Below are 19,481 nucleotides of genomic sequence, written 5' to 3'. Positions count from 1 at the left end.
ACATTATTCATTTTGTAAAGGAGTGGTGGAGGGGAGAGGTGGATCTTCATGAGGTAAACTGCACTTGTATTGTTTTGATTCCAAAATGCAATGACCTTACGAGAATATCTGAGTTTAGACCGATAAGTTTGTGTAATGTGATTTACAAAATTATCTCTAAAACTCTTGCTAACAAGATGAAACCGATGTTAGAGTCAACCATTTCAGTGAATCAAAGTGATTTTGTCCCTAATCGTCTAATTACGAATAATGCGCTAATTGCTTTTGAGGTGTTTCATTATATGAAGAGAAAGGGTGAGGGGAAAAATGGTACGGTGGCTTTGAAACTTGATAAGAGTAAGGCGTATGATAGGGTGGAGTGGGGTTTCCTTGAGAGGATGATGCAAAAGATGGGTTTTCCGGCTTCTTGGATTGTTCGAATTATGAATTGCCTTACGAGTGTCTCCTTCTCTTTCAAATATAATGGTAGGATTTCAGGTTCACTTATTCTAACCTAGGGCTTGCGCCAAGGTGATCCTATGTCCCCGTATCTCTTTTTAATATGTGCAAATGCGTTCTCAATGTTGCTATCTAAAGCAGCAGAGGAAAACTTTATTCATGGGGTACGTGTGTGTAGAGGGGCACCGAGGGTTTCCCATCTCTTCTTCGCAGATGATAGTATTTAATTTGCTAGAGCTACGTTGCAAGAATGCTCTAAAATTGCTGATATAATCATTACTTATGAAAGGGCTTCCGGTCAGAGTGTCAATCTTAGCAAGACGAAAGTAGCTTTTAGCAAATGTGTTTCTGCTAGTCGTTAATTGGAGATTGTTGCTATGTTGGGGGGTTAGTGAGGTTGAGAGACACGAGAAGTATTTGGGTTTGCCTACCATTATTGGAAGATCGAAGAAGGCGATTTTTTCCGGATTAAATGAGCGTATTTGGAAGAAAATGCAAGGGTGGAAAGAGAAATTGTTGTCTCGACCGCGTAAAGAAGTGCTTATCAAAGAGGTCGCTCAAGCAATCCCTACATATATGATGAGTATTTTTAGAATTCCGGAAGGTTTAATCGATGAAATTCATTCTCTTCTAGCAAAGTTTTGGTGGGGGTCGAATGGGACAGAACGCAAGATGCATTGGCAGTCGTGGGATTCTTTGTGCCTTCCCAAAGATATGGGTGGGATGGGATTCCGGGACTTGAAATGTTTCAATCAGGCATTGTTAGCCAAACAGGCTTAACGTTTGAGTACGGGGAGTAACCCTCTACTCGGGGGAATTCTGAAGGCTCGATATTACAAGAATACGGGTTTTATTGATGCGGTAAGGGGTTTTGATCCGAGCTATAGCTGGAGATCCATATGGGGTGCTAAGTCCTTATTGCTAGAGGGACTGAAGTGGCGTGTGGGAAATGGATTGAACATCAAAGTTTGGGAAGATGCTTGGATTTCTGGTCAGGGGGCTCACTTTGTTCTTACCCCAAATGCCAATAGTGACATGAATCTGAAAGTGGCTGACTTGGTGGACTCTGCTACTGGAAGGTAGAATATGGATATGCTCAACACCACTTTTACAAGGGAAGATAGGTAATCTGTTCTTAATGTGCCTCTTTCTGCTTTTGGGCCAAGGGATGTGCAATATTGGTGGCCGACCTCGTTAGGTATGTATACAGTACGGAGTGGGTATTGGTTGGGGCGTATGGGTAGGCTGCGAACATGGGAACTCTACCATGCTCAGGGTGAAAGGGATGTCTGGAACGTGGTCTAGAATGTTCGGGGGCCCCCAAAGCTATGTCATTTTCTATGGAGAGCGAGCAAGGGTCAATTGGGTGTTATGGATGTGTTGTATAAGCGCCACATTGCTGGGACAAGTATGTGTAATGTTTGTGGTCATGGGGTGGAGTCAATTTTGCATTCACTTTTTGAATGTAAATATGCATCTGAAATCTGGGGAATGAGTGACTTTGGGGATTTATTAGTAAATGATCCGCAAACTTCCTTTTCAGACAGACTTCTTTGGATGAGTACCTCTGTAGACAAAGAGCATTTACGAGTGTTTGCTGCATTGGCTTAGGCTGCTTGGCATTGCCGTAACACACATATACATAAAGGGGCTGATGGCATAAATGCAACTATGATGGCTGCAGGTTTTGTGAAGCTTTGTGCTGATTATGTTGATTATAATCAGAAACTCAGGGGCACTGTTACATCTACATCAGCTACTTCTCCCATGTCTTGGTCCCCTCCCCCTCTGAATGTTGTCAAAATTAATGTGGATGCCCATATAATCAGTGGTGGGGGAGTGCAATTTGGTGTGGTTATGCGTGACAACATGAAGAAATTAATTGCAGCAGCTGTGAAAAGAGTAGAGGCAAACTGGCCTCCCGACCTTGCTGAGGCTGGAGCAGCACGCTATGGGGTGGATGTGGCTCGTAGGTTGGGGTATGTGGATGTTGTTCTGGAAAGTGATGCCTTATCGGTTGTGCGTGCCATTCAGAACAAGCAGCAAGGAGTAGCTCTAATTTTTCTCTTATATGATGATATTAGCCAAATGTGTGAGAATTTTAATTACTTTTCTTGTTCTCATGTTAAGCGAGTAGGAAATACCGTGGCTCATAATGTTGCTAGGTGGGACACGAGTATTTATTCTAAGCATATTTGTTTAAACTCCTTTCCCCAAAGTCTTATCACTTTGGTGAAAATTGATTCTATATAATTTAATCGCTCGCTTTGCCTCAAAAAAAATTGTTAACTCATTAATCCATAACCATTATAAAAGTGCAAAATTTGCTACTATTCCTTATGAATAGTATTTTTTGGTGTTATGACATAGCTGCCCTTAATTTTAAGGAATTGCCGAGTTTGCCCTTGCTTAGGCACTTGGATTTTGCCATCTGTATTGGAGAGGCCAGTTGTTCTTCATGGCTTTTGTTGCAGTGACAGCTGGGGTATATTGTTCTTGCAAGAGTTGCTTTTCTTCTTTCTCTCTCTTAACTCTTAAGTCTTCTTCCTTCTTCTCCTCTCACTGTATTTCTCTCTCCTCCCGTTTCTCCTCTACCCGCTCTCACTCTCTATCTCCTCCATTGGAGCAGTTTCTGAGCTACAAAACCATAAAATTTATGATTTAATTTTGTTTATTTTTTGTGTTCATCTCTTCAATTAGATTTTCCTTTTATTTGACTGATTAAATTATTGTTTATTTCTGGGTTTTTTCCGCAGTTGAATTCTTTGGGTGGTTACAGAAATTCTTCCCCTTTTCTATGATCTAGATTGTTGTTTTTAATTTTTTTTTTCATTTTCTGCGTTTTTGTTGTTTTAATTAGTAAGGATTTGGGAGATTGATGATTTTCATCAGTTTTTTTTTTTTTTCCTTCGTAATGCAGGTTTAGGTGATGGTAATTTGTGCGTGAAAAATTAAAACAACAAAACGCCCCCATTTGCGGCTCCCTTCTCTACAACAAAGGCCTCCTCCGAGCAGGTACCCAAAATCAGTAATTGGTACTATTCACAAGCTATTGGTGCCATTAACATAGATACCCAAAATCAGTAATTGGTACTTGATTTATCTGTTTATTTGTTTGAAGAATTCTTTGGTTAATTATGGTTTGTTGATTAAGGAATTATGGGTATGTATTAAGGAATAATGGGTTAATTATGCTGAAATTTTGTTAATGGCATTTGGCAGAGTTGAATTTAATTTGAGTATGAAAGCAATTGATTAACACTTACCCAACATAAATTATTTGCTTAGGAATTATTTTGTGGGTATTATGGTAGTGTGTGGGATCGTTGTGGTGTGGTAGTGTGTGGGATCGTTGTGCGGTGCTTGTGAGTTAGTTGTTGTGGTGCGATCGTTATTGTGTTCTTTTTCTTGAGTATCACTTTTCCGTGCTTGTTGCTGCTGCAAGGGTTGTTTAATTTGTTTTGTTTGGGGCTGCTGTGCTTCCTTCCTAATTGAGTACTTGTGTGTGTGTGTTCTTGATATATTGATAACTAATTCAATGACTCTAGCTTACTAGCTTGCTACTAAGGTTTATCTTCATTCCCATGGTTTCCTTTATTCTAATCATTTTAGAATTGAGAATTTCTCAATTTAATTTGATAAAAAATTGGGGGTTTCTAATTTAGTTGAGTTCGTTTAAAATTGTGGGGATTTCTCGATTCAATTCAATACGTTTTAAAATTGTAGTTTTCCGGTTTAATTCAATTAGTTCATAATTTTGGGGTGCTTTCGATGCAATTTGGTAAAAAAATAGAGATTTGATTTCTCAGCATTCTAAAGTTAGCATAAATAAGCTATTTGCACTGCTTCCTTTCCTGCGAAGAAGGAAAGGCTTTTGAACCCTGTTCCAAGCTGGAAGACCTGAATTTGGAGGTTAGACAGAACTCTGGATTGATGGAAAAGAGGTATCTACTCCACTCTTACTAATTTAGACCTTAGAAGTTTGGTGTGTCGGACTAAGGGAATTTTGTAATTCAGCGAAAGCTTGAGTCTATTACTTATAACCTGTAAGCCTGCCGTCAGCAGCTTATAATTTCATATCTTATGAGTTCCGATCCCACTGTCCCACTGCCAGATTTTAGTTTTCATAGTATCTCCTGGGTTACAAAAGATTTTTTGCTTGGTTTTTCTAATTCACTCTAGCAGTTAATAATTTTGTACTATTTGTTGCACTTGTGTATTAACCAATGGTTAGATTTGATACAGGAGGAAGTTTGGGTGTTATTTATTTTTTCAGGCACAACTAGGATTTATAATGCATGCCATGGTAGGATGGAAGGAACACATAAATATATAGTGATAATTGATAAACATGTCAACTGCTTGAACACAGGTCAATTGGGAATTATTCCGGATGACCTAGAGTCATTAATAGCATGAGAGTTCAAGGAGTTACTAATGTCATGCATAGACAATTCACCATCTATATTATCTTATTTGAAAGGCTTTTTGAGATTCTGGAATTTGATTTTAAGTTTTCAAGCTTTTGCAAGTTTCAGCATGCTGAAAAGCAGGGCTAGGTCAACATTAAAGCAGAGGCATATGGACCTTGCAGTGCTACTTTATGTGGTACTTTTATATGCAACATTTGGGACAAGTTGTATTCTTTTGCTTCTCAATTCTATAATTTAGTCTTCAGTATTTTTTATTTCCTTGAATAGGAGTGAGTTGGATTTTTTGCTCTCCTTCAGAATTATTGCGTTTTAAGGGGTGCTACTTGCTGCTCAATGAACTTTTTCTCCAATACCATAGCTCCCCTAGATCCTTGCGTACCAATTGCATGTCCTAGAAGATTCTGACTAATTATTTTGACGTTCAATTTGGCTTATATGGCTTTAGGTACTTTTTTGTTTTATTACTCTGACATGGCTTTAGGTACTTGATTGGTTTTGGCAATTATCTTACTAACTTGATTAATTAGTATTAGATTATGTTTAATGATTTTTCAATTGGGTGAAAATCTGGAATGGCTTTTTCTCATTGGCTTTGTTTTGCCCAAAATTTGTTGTTTTTACCATAATTCTAGCTGACTAAACAACTAATAAACTGGTCTCCAAAAAAAGATCCTTGATGGCTTGATATGAAACTTTACTTCAAGTAACAGCTAAAATTTTATCATTTTTTTTATCATTCCTTATGAATAGTATTTTTTGGTGTTATTACATAGCTGCCCTTAATTTTAAGGAACTGCCAAAATTGCCCTTTCTTAGCCAATTGCAGCCTTAATTATTTATCTGATTGAGATCGTTAAATGTCTTAAGTGATTATTTTCTTAATGAAGGTTTGCTAGATAATTTGCTCTGACAAGCAGAGGAGTCAAGAACCCTCGCGTTACCATCTTGGAACTGTTGCTCTTCGGTAAATTTTCATTTTTAAAAAAGATGACTCTAATATTTTTTTTATTAAAAGATTGTATGATTTCAAAATTGAGCTAATGACAATAAAAATTTGAACACTTAATATATATGATGCTTTTAATATGCTGCTTGATTCTGTAAACCATATGTTTTTTTTGGTTAAGGTAATGGTAGACATTATATATATCCTTTAGACTTAGAGTTACTACTTTTATAAGCTACTTTTCAAAAAATCAAGTGGTTAGTGATTGTGGATCGTATCCATCTTGCTTTAGATTGGTGCTATGTATTATGTGTGTGTACGATTGTTACTACTTTAATATGTTATTATTTTGTTTGATTCTGATTATGCATTCTTTATTAGCAGAGATTGCTTTTAGTAAATTTACATGGTTAGTTTGCCACTCTGGATCATATCTCATCTTGTTTCAAAATTGGCGTTTTGTATTGTTGTTCGAGTGTTAAGTAAATTGCTATTTGGTTTGATCTTGATTATAGTCCGATTATCTAATAGTCTCTATTTTTTGGGGGTTAATTTTTCGATTTAAAACTTTTGTGTGAATATAAACAATAACAATGCTGTAATTCCAATTGTTTTGTTTTCTCGTGTTCAGTTTCCTTAATTTTCAGGAAATAATTCATCCTCTGTACTCTATTTTTCATTTTCATTTTTGTGATGATTTTTACTTCTTCAGAACATTTGATGAGGGAAATTGCCGTAGAAACGGATAGGCCAATGGATCTCAAAAAGGTAGACCCCCCCCCCCCCCCCCGACGCTATGCTATGAATGATGATGAAGGTACACTCTTGACTTTATAGTATGCTTTAAGAGTATCATTTTACTAATGTTATTATTATAAAGAAAAGTATAAAAAATATAGAGTAGCATAGACTGTATAGGTTAACTTTATAATATGCTTTAAGAGTCATTTTACTAATTTTGGGGTGCTTTCGATGCAATTTGGTAAAAAACAGAGATTTGATTTCTCAGCATTCTAAAGTTAGGGCCTTATTTATTTTTTGATTAAGATCGTTAAATGTCCAAGTGATTTTTTTATTAATGAAGGTTGCAAGATAATTTGCTCTGACAAGCAGAGGAGTCAAGAACCCTCTCGTAACCATCTTGGAACTGTTGCTCTTGGTCTTCGGTAAATTTTCATTTAAAAAAAAGATGACTAATATTTCTTTTATTAAAAGATTGTATGATTTCAAAATTGAAGTAATTGTTTTGAATTATCTTTAATGATTAAACCTTTATAACGCACTCTTGATTCAAAATGGATAGCCATGTATTACTTTATTATAAATTATTAGCAGAGTGCCCAACGATCCGTATAGTTTCTTTTGTAGTTTATGTAATTGTGAACTTGAAATTCTGTATTATACTATTATTACACTTTATGCTTTTGATTAGGGATCAATAAGTGTGGTAACAGATAAAACAATGAGGTATGCTTGCAAAAACAAGAAAACTATCTCAGTATTGATCTAAGCTTGTAACATACTATTTTGTATTAACTTTGTGGCAGAAGTTATATGATGACACTACAATTGTGATATCAAGAATTCCTTTTCAACTAAAATATTTGGTATTGGTTAATTTGAGTTCTGGTCTGACTCTTTCAGGTTAATACTCTAAGGTAGCAACTGCAGCTCATTGCATCAAGCATATAGCGATGACAATTATGACTTCAAATAATATTGAGCCTCGTAGCTTTTTAACTTATTCTTTTACACATTTTGAGATTCTTCTAATGTCGAGAATTTTCTAGGCCCGGAATTCTATATTCTTTGTAAATTACCTTCTGATCATGTGCTCTATATAGCTTGGTTTGATTCTTGTCCAACTGGTTGTGTTAATATGTTCTTTTGGATACATGTATAATCTATGAATATAATCAATTTGTTTTGTTTCGGATAATTTGGAGTGGAAGTTGCATGTTAAATTGTTAATTGGTTGTACATTATGCTCTGTTTTTTTTCAACAGCTGTATTTTAAGCTTTTAAAGGTAAAAGAAAGAGAGATGAGCCAGGAGGAGGGAGAGGGAGAGAGAGAGTGTCTGGGAGAAAAAGAGAGAGATAAGGGTCAGAAAAGAAAGAAATAGAGCAAATAAGAGATTGAGGGGCAGGGAGAGAGAGATATAGTGATAAAGAGGGGAATGAGTCTGGAAAAAGAGAAGGGTCGGGAGAGAATAAGAGAGAGAGGGAGGCTTAGTAAACCGTTTGAGCTATACTAGAAGAGTGGATAGGTTGGAGAAAAAAAGGAACAAGAAAGTGAACGAATACAAGGATGAATAGAAAAGAGAAATGAGATAGAGTGATAAAGAGAGAGATGAGTCGGGAAAGTGAGAAGGGTCGAGTGAGAATAAGAGAGAGAGAGAGAGGCTCACTAAACAATTCCAACTATATATAAAAGAGAGTGGATAGGTTGAAGAGAAAAAGGAACAAGAAGGTCAAAAGAAAGCAAGGATGAATAGAAAAGGGAAATGAGATAAGACGAGGAAGAAATATAAGAGACGGTATATATGAAGGAATAAAAGATAGGAAGAACTTAAAATCAAGTTAGTGACTACCTCACAAATAAGATCCCATAAACATCAATTTATCATGTTAATAACACCCCAAACTATAAAACGCGATCTTAACCACGAATCTTACATATCATACCATCGGGGAGGCACACACATAGTGTCGTGTGTGCTCCAACGACTATAATCTTAAATATAAAAAGTGTAAAGCTATTCCCTCCCAACATATAATTGTACATATAATAATTTATAAATAAATGACCGGCAAATATACTTTAATACATACACAAATCATATTTCTCATTAATTTTATACTTTTCGTATTGATTACAGATTCTTATTACTATATTTTCAGTAGAAGAACCACTTGAAAATTTTCTACTTCAAAAAGTGTAATAAACTAATATACAATTCTATCATATATTTTACATTTAATCCATTTTACATAACTTTGCATTTCCTTATTATTACTCCTTATTCTCAAAATCATTTTAAAACGAAGCTATTTTTAAAATTAATTAGGTACTCAATAAGAAAATGAGTGTGTTCTAAAATAATATCTAAAACAATAGTATAATTTTTTTTTAAAAATCTTTAACTTATAACAAATTCTAGATAACTTCACTTATAACAATTGTTTTCCCATAACTATTTCCCAATAAAAACTTTATCACTACTCCTTGTTAGTACTTAATTCATGTATCCTTGCTATTACAAAACCTAAATAACAACAACCACGAATATCACAAAAATGAAGACAACCACGAACTCTACTTATCTTACCCTCGGGGGAATGCTCCAACGACTAGTTTATATAAGTGCACTAATTCTTCCGATTTTATTGTAAAATTAGTAAGTAGTACATTGGGTGCATATTATGCGTGTATTTATTTGTTAACAATTTGTCATATATGACAAAGCTCATCTAGTTATATTTTGCAGGTAGTCAATGATTTGTAACTAAGGGAATTAAAAGGGAAGAAAGCCCATTTGGCCACATTACTTGAAATTAAAAGAACACGGTTTTGCTTGATGAGTCAAAATCCACTCACTGTTTCACTCCTTTAATCTCACGGATTAAAAGCAGCAAGAAATAAAAAAGAAAATGAGGATTTCCTTGAAACCCCACGAGATTAAGAAAGAAAAGGGAAATATCCTTTCCTAATGAGCACTAGCTACTGTATGAAGAATTTCCTTGATTCTTCGCAAGGTAATTTCCTGTTTAATTTTCATTTAATAGATATTTATTTATAATTAAATACTTTCTAATTTTAGTGATGTATATGGCATGATTTATCTTATGTGACTAGCATAGTTTTGTATGAAGAAATGGTTGATTTTAGTTTATTATGTTAAATCTTGAAGGTTGATTTGTTGAGGTTGCATAGTTGTTAAAACGTTATTTGCTTTGATTTGATATAAAGGGAATTAGGGATCTTCAAGGAAAGTTGTATTTCTCCTGCACAATCCTTGTGCATATTTCTTTCAAATTGGGTTATGCTAAATTGGCAGTGTTCTATTGATGAAATGTTGAATTGGATGAATTTACGGAATTATGATTCTTTGAGATGCGATGAATTATGTATATTGACTTGTTCTTAATTGTGGAATATCACATTTCTCAAAGAAATTAATCTGTTTAAGCTTTTATAAATTGGGATGAGAACTGACGAATGAGGATTTTGTTAAAAGAGTTGATAGTGGAAAATCTTTTATTCTATTTCGTTGTAACTAGTGTATTGTGTAGTACTTCGTATAATAGAGGGGAAGCTGTCTTGAGCTGGACAAATATGTAAGAGAGCATAACTGCATACCATTCTACTAAGTTTTAATTGTTCTGTTGTGTTGGAACAACAAGTGTGTAGTGTGTGAATTTTGTGAAAAAACTCAAAGTCCCACATTGGTGGGAAATGAGAGTTTTACTCTCTTTATAATATAGAGAGTGGGCTAAAGGGGTGTGGCCCTTGGGCTACCCACATTTTGTGGAGAGGGAGGACCTATATGGTAAACCATATATCACACACACGCGCGCCGAACTGAGCCGAGCCGGGCTGGGCTGGGTCGGGTTTGGGTTTGGGTTATTAAACAAACTTAATTTTTGTTACCGGTTTGATTAATATTCAGTTACAAAACGTTTTACTGTTTTGGTTTAAATTTTTCCGTTACATTGCTTGATTCTCGTTGCTGTTTTACTGCTAAACGTTGCACCGTTACACTGATTTAATGCCTTGGTTCTTGCTTAACGGATACACTAATTGCAGTAAACGTTGCTAATCTTTCTCCCGTTTTCATGCTTAAGCTGTTACGTATCTTTACCTATAAAAGAACGGTTCCAGCTTTGTTTTTAAACACACGAAAAAATACAGAAAACCACTTTGCAAAATATATTTTCTCTTCCTCTCAAAACAGTCGAGCAGTTTCTTTCTGATTTTCTGGTGTTCCGTTGTCCGGTGGTTCGGTGCAAAACCGCCGGTATTTTATACTTGTGAAAGACTGTTTTATCCTGGGGGCATCCGGTTTGGTACGAGCTGCTTGCACAAGTTTGAGGCAGTGCCGCGAATGTTCTAAAGAGAGCGACATAGTCCGCGACTCAGTCTTATTCTCGGTAACATTGTTCTTACTATTTTATTTGTGCAATTCCGTTTATAACAATTTTAGAACAATCGTTTCTGCCTTCGTGAACACTATGTCTACCGAAGAAATGACTATGTCTGCTGACCTTAACAAGCCCTTTCGTTTTGAGGGCGCTCACTTTAAAAGATGGAAACAGAAAATGCAATTTTTCTTAACTGTCAAAAAGGTTAATTCTGCCTTAACAGCCCCTCGGCCATTTATTCCTGAAAATGCTCCTGAAGATGAATTAGCTTACTTGAATAGTGAAATCGAAACCTGGAATGAAACTGATTTCATGTGCAAAAACTATATACTTAATGGTCTGTCTGATAACCTCTATGACTATTATAATATGGAAAATACTGCTAAGGATTTGTGGGATGCCCTACAAAAAAAGTATGATACTGAAGAAGCAGGTGCCAAAAAGTATGCTGTCAGTAGGTACCTAAAATTCCAGATGACTGATGATAAGTCCGTAGAAGTGCAGTCTCACGACCTTCAGAAAATTGCCCATGAGATAATTTCCGAAGGTATGGCCCTTGATGAACAATTTCAAATTGCTGTTATTATTGACAAGCTGCCTCCTTCCTGGAAAGACAACCAGGCCATATGGCACGAAAGTGCAGGAACATGCCTAAACCCTGTGCCTGCGCAGGCTAGCATGATTGAAGAGCCTTTTGTGGCTATGATTACTGAGATCAACCTTACTGGTGGATCAGATGGGTGGTGGATAGACACTGGTGCCACACGCCATGTCTGTTATGATCGTCGAATGTTTAAAACATACACTGAAAAGACCGATGATAAGAAAGTACTGTTGGGTGATTCCCATTCCACTAACATTGCTGGTATTGGAAATGTTGAGTTGAAGTTTACTTCTGGCAGGACTCTCATTCTGAAAGATGTGTTACACACTCCGGAAATGAGGAAGAATTTAGTTTCTGGTTTTTTGCTTAATAAGGCTGGTTTTATACAAACCATAGGTTCTGATTTGTTTACTTTAACTAAGAATGGAATATTTGTAGGAAAAGGATATGCTACTGATGGCATGTTTAAACTGAATGTTGAAGTTAATAAAATTTCTAATTCCGCTTATATGTTGTGTTCTACTATTAATGTTTGGCATACTAGACTTTGTCATGTGAACAAAAGACTCATAAAAAATATGAGCCATTTAGGCCTTATTCCAAATATCTCTCTCAATGACTTTGACAAATGTGATTCTTGTAGTCAGGCTAAGATTACAAAAACACCTCATAAATCAGTGATTAGAAACTCAGAACCATTAGACTTAATTCATTCGGATATTTGTGAACTAAATGGAACGTTGACCAGAAATGGACAACGATACTTTATTACCTTTATTGATGATTGTTCTGATTATACTTGTATTTATTTGATGAAAAATAAGAGTGATGCTTTTGAAATGTTTAAGTTGTTTATAACAGAGTTTGAGAATCAGTTTAACAAGAAAATAAAAAGATTACGAAGTGATCGTGGAACTGAGTATGATACTGATGCTTTTGTAGAATTTTATAATTCACATGGTATCATACATGAAAGGAAAACTCCTTATTCCCCAGAAATGAATGGAAAGGCTGAAAGGAAAAACAGGACCTTTACAGAATTAGTAGTTGCTATTTCCTTATATTCTGGTGCTGCTGATCATTGGTGGGGTGAAATTCTACTAACTGTTTGTTATGTCTTAAAACGTATTCCAAAGACTAAGAGTAAGGTTTCTCCCTATGAAATACTTCGTAATAAACGACCTAACATTTCTTATTTCAGAACTTGGGGTTGTCTAGCATATGTTAGGATTCCTGATCCTAAAAGAGTTAAACTAGCTAGTAGAGCTTATGAATGTGTATTCATTGGATATGCTATTAACAGTAAGGCATATAGATTCTTTGATTTAAATGCTCGTGTAATTATTGAATCTAATGATGTTGATTTTTATGAGGACAGGTTTCCTTTTAAATCTAGAAATAGTGGGGGTTCGTCCACCTCTATTATTCCTAAAGTCAGGTCTAACTCACAAGAATTGGATGCTGAACCCGAACTAAGAAAGAGCAAGCGGGCTAGAGTAGCAAAAGACTTCGGCCCAGACTTTGTAGTTCTTAATGTAGAGGAGGATCCTTCTACCCTCCAAGAAGCTCTAACCTCAGTTGATGCAGATTTATGGCAAGAAGCCGTGAACGACGAAATGGACTCACTTGAGTCTAATCAAACTTGGCATCTAACTGAGTTGCCACCAGGCTGCAAGTCAATTGGTTGCAAATGGGTCCTAAAAAGAAAGCTGAAAGTTGATGGGACCGTTGATAAGTTCAAAGCCCGTTTGGTAGCTAAAGGCTACAGACAGAGGGAGAATGTTGATTTCTTTGATACCTATTCACCTGTAACTAGAGTAACATCTATTAGAGTACTAATATCTCTTGCTTCTGTTTTTAATCTTGTAGTACATCAGATGGATGTAAAGACTGCATTCTTGAACGGTGAATTGGAAGAAGAAATCTACATGGATCAACCGGAAGGATTCGTTGTTCAAGGAAAAGAGCATCTGGTATGTAAGCTAGATAAATCTCTTTATGGTCTCAAACAAGCACCTAAACAATGGCATAAAAAATTTGATAACTTAGTCATCTCACATGGTTTTAAGATAAATGGTAGTGACAAATGCATATATGTAAAATTTGAGAATGACATATGCACTATAATTTGTCTATATGTGGATGACTTGTTAATTTTTGGCTCGAACATTCATGCTGTGAATGATGTAAAGCTATTGTTGAATGCTGAGTTTGACATGAAAGACCTAGGAGAGGCTAATGTAATCCTTGGAATTAAGATTACTAGGACAGAAAATGGAGTTTCTTTGGATCAATCTCATTACATTGAGAAAATCCTAAAGAAATATGGTTACTTTGACTGTAAACCTGCTAATACACCTTATGACTCCAGTGTTAAATTATTTAAGAACACTGGTGATGCCGTAAGGCAATTTGATTATGCGAGCATCATTGGCAGCCTTCGGTATGCCACTGATTGTACTAGACCCGACATTGCCTATGTCGTGGGATTGTTAGGCAGGTTTACTAGTTGTCCTGGTAATGAGCATTGGCATGCTATTGAAAGGGTCATGAGATACCTTAAGAGGACCATGAACCTAGGGTTGCATTATGAAAGGTTTCCAGCTGTACTAGAAGGCTATAGTGATGCTGACTGGAACACCTTATCAGATGACTCTAAGGCTACTAGTGGATATATTTTTTCTATAGCCGGTGGAGCTGTATCTTGGAAGTCTAAGAAACAGACTATTTTGGCTCAATCCACCATGGAGTCAGAAATGATAGCACTAGCTACGGCTAGTGAAGAAGCAGGTTGGTTAAGAGGCCTGCTAGGTGAAATTCCCCTATGGGAAAAGCCATTACCGGCTGTCTTGATCCATTGCGATAGTACCGCGGCTATTGCAAAAGTTCAGAACCGTTATTACAACGGTAAGAGACGACAAATACGTCGTAAGCACAACACTGTGAGAGAATATCTCTCTATCGGAGCTGTTAGAGTGGATCACGTACGCACTGAGAATAACTTGGCTGATCCTTTGACGAAAGGATTAGCTAGGGAGAAAGTCCATTTTTCCTCTAAGAAAATGGGACTATTGCCATTGAAATGAACCACACATAATGGTAACCCAACCTATGAACTGGAGATCCCAAGAAATAGGTTCAAAGGGTAATAACAAGTTATGGTGTGATATGAGTTGAATATGTTCAAAAGACATAATTTCCTGAAGCGATCAAGGATGAGTTAATAGGAACTCTTAATGAAATCTATACTCCAATTTGGAGTGGAGTACCAAGCTACAGGAGTACTCTTGATAGATTCACCTATGTGAATGTGGAAGTTAGGCCGCTTCCTATGAAATGTGTGGCAGCATTTCTAGAGCATTCACTACACTGGGATAGACGTGCATGGCCGAAATAGCACGGGTCTAGAACAACACCAAGAGTAGGTTGTGTGTGGTACTTTGTCAGAGATAGGGTTCAAAACTTCGAGTCACCCTTGTTGAATCTGAATCGTACTCACTACGTAGAAGTTCAAGTTGAAAAACACTTCTGTTTATGCGCAACCTATATATGTATGGATTCTGCTCGAAAATGTTTTCAAAAAATTCAAGTGGGGGATTGTTGGAACAACAAGTGTGTAGTGTGTGAATTTTGTGAAAAAACTCAAAGTCCCACATTGGTGGGAAATGAGAGTTTTACTCTCTTTATAATATAGAGAGTGGGCTAAAGGGGTGTGGCCCTTGGGCTACCCACATTTTGTGGAGAGGGAGGACCTATATGGTAAACCATATATCACACACACGCGCGCCGAACTGAGCCGAGCCGGGCTGGGCTGGGTCGGGTTTGGGTTTGGGTTATTAAACAAACTTAATTTTTGTTACCGGTTTGATTAATATTCAGTTACAAAACGTTTTACTGTTTTGGTTTAAATTTTTCCGTTACATTGCTTGATTCTCGTTGCTGTTTTACTGCTAAACGTTGCACCGTTACACTGATTTAATGCCTTGATTCTTGCTTAACGGATACACTAATTGCAGTAAACGTTGCTAATCTTTCTCCCGTTTTCATGCTTAAGCTGTTACGTATCTTTACCTATAAAAGGATGGTTCCAGCTTTGTTTTTAAACACACGAAAAAATACAGAAAACCACTTTGCAAAATATATTTTCTATTCCTCTCAAAACAGTCGAGCAGTTTCTTTCTGATTTTCTGGTGTTCCGTTGTCCGGTGGTTCGGTGCAAAACCGCCGGTATTTTATACTTGTGAAAGACTGTTTTATCCTGGGGGCATCCGGTTTGGTACGAGCTGCTTGCACAAGTTTGAGGCAGTGCCGCGAATGTTCTAAAGAGAGCGACATAGTCCGCGACTCAGTCTTATTCTCGGTAACATTGTTCTTACTATTTTATTTGTGCAATTCCGTTTATAACAATTTTAGAACAATCGTTTCTGCCTTCGTGAACACTATGTCTACTGAAGAAATGACTATGTCTGCTGACCTTAACAAGCCCTTTCGTTTTGAGGGCGCTCACTTTAAAAGATGGAAACAGAAAATGCAATTTTTCTTAACTGTCAAAAAGGTTAATTCTGCCTTAACTGTCAATGTTGGAGTGGTCCTTTTGTTGTTCAAGAGGTTTTTCCTAATGGTGCGGTTAAAATATCTCCTTTGGATTTTTCAAGAACTTTCAAAGTCAATGGTCATAAGCTCAAGCGCTACTATGATGGATTTTTTGTGGGGGTTGTTCATGATTGAATTTTTTTTATCCACCTTGAAGGGTAGAGAACGTCAAGCTAATGACTTTAAACAAGCGCTTTTCTGGAGGCAACCCGATTTTCTAACCATTTTCACTATTTTTCTTGATTTTTGTTTTCTTTTTGTTATTTCTATTCTTATTTGATTTATTTTCTTGATTGTGTTTTTAGGTGGTTTTGATTGGATTTCAAAAAATTTTGGTGACTATTTTGAAGAGAGGGTGCTCAAGTTGATGAATTGGAAGTATGCTTAAAAGTTGAAGTTTGGTGGGTTCAAATGGTGGGCTCATAAAATCTCTTGTGTTGAACCCATATTCTTGGGGTTTAGAAACTGCTTGCCTCGAACTTTATCATGATCATTTCCCATGTACTCACGAGAAGAGATTTGGATGATGGCATACCTAGAAGGGTGCGGGCGCGCGCGACTTAGATGCAGACGCGCGACCCTATGGCGCGGGCGCGCAGCCCTGAGGCGCGGCCGTGCACCCTCTGCTGATGCCCCCAAAATGCACCGACCTTCTCTCTTTTTCTCTCTCTTATTTTCATTTCATTTCTACCGTGTTATTGTTCAAGCATCATCAACATTTTCGTTCATTATTTTACTACTGAAATTTCACCATTTTTCACTTCATCTAGTTGTTTATTACTCTTAATCCCTACTGTAACACTTTCATTGTGATTTTCTCTTTCCTAAAGTTGGGATTTTTTGGTACCTCTTTGGTTTGGGGTTTGTTGCTTGTAATTTGGCATAATTGTGTTTGCTAGTGCTTTGTGTTCCTTTTCTTTGTAAACTCTCATCAATCTTAGGTATGATTTCTTCATTTCTATTGATACTATTGATAAATTTTCTACCTTGGTTGTTCATGAGTGTTTAGATTGATTTGGTTATACCCTCATATTTGTATGCATATTGCCTACTATCTACTTCATTTGTTGTGTTAATGATGAAATTTTTGGTGATTATATGAACTTGTATTTGATGATTTTGCTTCACCATACTATAATTTTGGCACCACCTTAGTTGGAATTATAGTTTGATTATATTGATTTGGAAATGTTAATGTGCATAGTTTGTATTTTATGATGGTTTGGAGTGTTGTTGCTCAAGATGCATACTTGTGACTCAGATCATAATCTTTACTCTCTAGAGCATTTTTCAATTATGTGTGTAGAATGGTTCCTCTCCGTCGAGCTAAGAGAGATAGATGCTTTACCTATAGGGAGGTGGTTCCTCCTCCTTCCCACATTTCAAAGACTTATGGAATTGAGTTCACAAAGGAAGAGCATTGGGAGAGATTTGCCAAGCTTTCAACTCGGACACTCTTTTCTACTAGATTCTATGATTCGTCGGTGACTACTTTGTTGGGTATCGACGATGATGTGAGATTTTTGGCTCGAAACTTGGGGTTAGAGGTATTCTTAAGCCTTAATGCTCCTACCTACTCTCGGATTACTTCGAATTCCTCTCTTCACTTGAGGTCCTTGAGGAGAATTTTGAAGGTTAAACTTCTAGAAGAATTTCTTTTCAAGTTTTCAACAATGATCATTCAGTGCCTCTTTCCTATCTTAATGAGGTTTTCAAGTTTCCAAATCCTAGTGAGGATGTCCCACTTGTGTATGAGGCACTTGATGCTGTGCAACGTGATAACAATTATAGTGAATTCAAGTGGTGGAGGTATAATTCTGTCGAGGACTCATATAGTCCTCAATATTCTAAGGCGGCGTCAATTATTCATGCGGCCTTGAGGTATTGTAGCCGACTCCTCACATATGATTTCTTCTCCAAGGAATCCCTTAGTGCTATTTGTCGAGAGGAGTTGAGTTGGTTATGGCTAGCGAATAAGCAATTTGAAGAAGGGGTAGCGGTCATCGACTTCACTTCGCATTTAATTTGCTCGATTGTTTCATCGATATAAGAGATGGTTTAGGGGGGTATGATTACCATTTTGATCCTTTCTCTTAACAAGAAGTATGAAGCAATGCTCAAGTCACTTGTCCCAATCCATGATAAAAGGGAGAAAGCTCCTTACCACTTCTTAAGCATCTATGCCACGATTAATCAATGTTTTTTGGAGCTCACCACCAAAGCAAACTTGTACATTTGGAAGGTTACAAGGACTACGGATTGGTGCCCTATACCTCATCCCAAGGCTATGGTTAGATGTGTGGACACCCCTCTTCCATGGAGACCTAACAAGGTGTCGATTGATCAAGCCTTCAAGAGACCTTCGTTGCCTAACCTCTGACATAATCCTTATCTTCCTCTTGCTCCATCTTCATCCCGGGGAGGTAAATCTTCCCGGGGAGGTACATCCTCAACTCCTCCCTCTTCTTCTACTATTTCTACTATTGACTTGCCTCTTTTGCATGCGAAAATTGATTTCATATCGAATGTTCTAAACTGTTCACCTTTAGGGTACGATTTTTTATTAGGCTATAACTTTCATGCTAGATAAGTCTATGATTTCCATGTCATGAGAGGTATCCAACCATATCTTAACTATTCGTACCTACCGGTCCAACAGGGACCCATACCTCAGTGGGAGCTATTTGATGAGATCTTAGGCCCTAGGTTGTGTTACCCTTATTGGGAGGGGCTTAATTTACCTCCTCATGCTATCAGAGGGACCTCCCCGACCTCTTATGATTATTAGAGGCCGTGTGGATGTGATTTTACTTATGATCCAGCAAACCCTACCTCATTTCCTTCTCCTGAGACTTTTGGTTGTTGGGGGTTATCGGGCAAGCCGGTCCTTGATGATTGGTCCCACTATTTTCTAGGGATAGAGCTGAGAAGGCGAGGAGTTTGAAGGGTAAGGGTCCTATGCTCATGGATGATGTTTCTAGCCAGGTTTCTAGTCATGTTGGTTAGGGGAGTTCTCACTCTACCCCTTACCATAGTGCCGAGTGATACCATATTAGCCACCCTCCCTTTTATGCTTGTGTGCTTTTCTTTTGTTTCTTTTCCAGCTTGTAGCTTGGTTTTAGCTTGGGGGTGGGGGGGGGGGGGTAGCTCATATTTAGCTTGGGGGGATATTCTTATCTCTATTGCACTTCTTTTGTCTCCCCCTTGCTTCTTTGGTTCACTTTTGCTTTATCTCACACCTGGTGTTTTTCCTGCTGAAGATTTATGCTGCTATCTGTTCCCTGCAATAGTATTCTGCTGATGCTTCTTGATTCTGTTATCTGTT

At 37.1% G+C, this 19,481-nt stretch overlaps 1 long non-coding RNA gene across 1 annotated transcript; it reads left to right on the top strand.

The window, feature by feature from the left end:
* The first annotated feature begins 2,773 nt into the window (after positions 1-2,773).
* LOC110695541 lies at positions 2,774-7,797 on the top strand. The gene is made up of 4 exons (XR_002506110.1): positions 2,774-5,835; positions 6,530-6,634; positions 6,902-6,983; positions 7,462-7,797. It is a non-coding gene; the product is annotated as an uncharacterized LOC110695541 (long non-coding RNA).
* The last annotated feature ends 11,684 nt before the right edge of the window (positions 7,798-19,481 follow it).

This window comes from Chenopodium quinoa, unplaced genomic scaffold, assembly GCF_001683475.1.
Source record: "Chenopodium quinoa cultivar QQ74 unplaced genomic scaffold, ASM168347v1, whole genome shotgun sequence".
Taxonomy (NCBI): Eukaryota; Viridiplantae; Streptophyta; class Magnoliopsida; order Caryophyllales; family Amaranthaceae; genus Chenopodium; species Chenopodium quinoa.
Note: the sequence above shows the minus strand (reverse complement) of the source record. Positions and strands in the feature narration are given on the sequence as shown.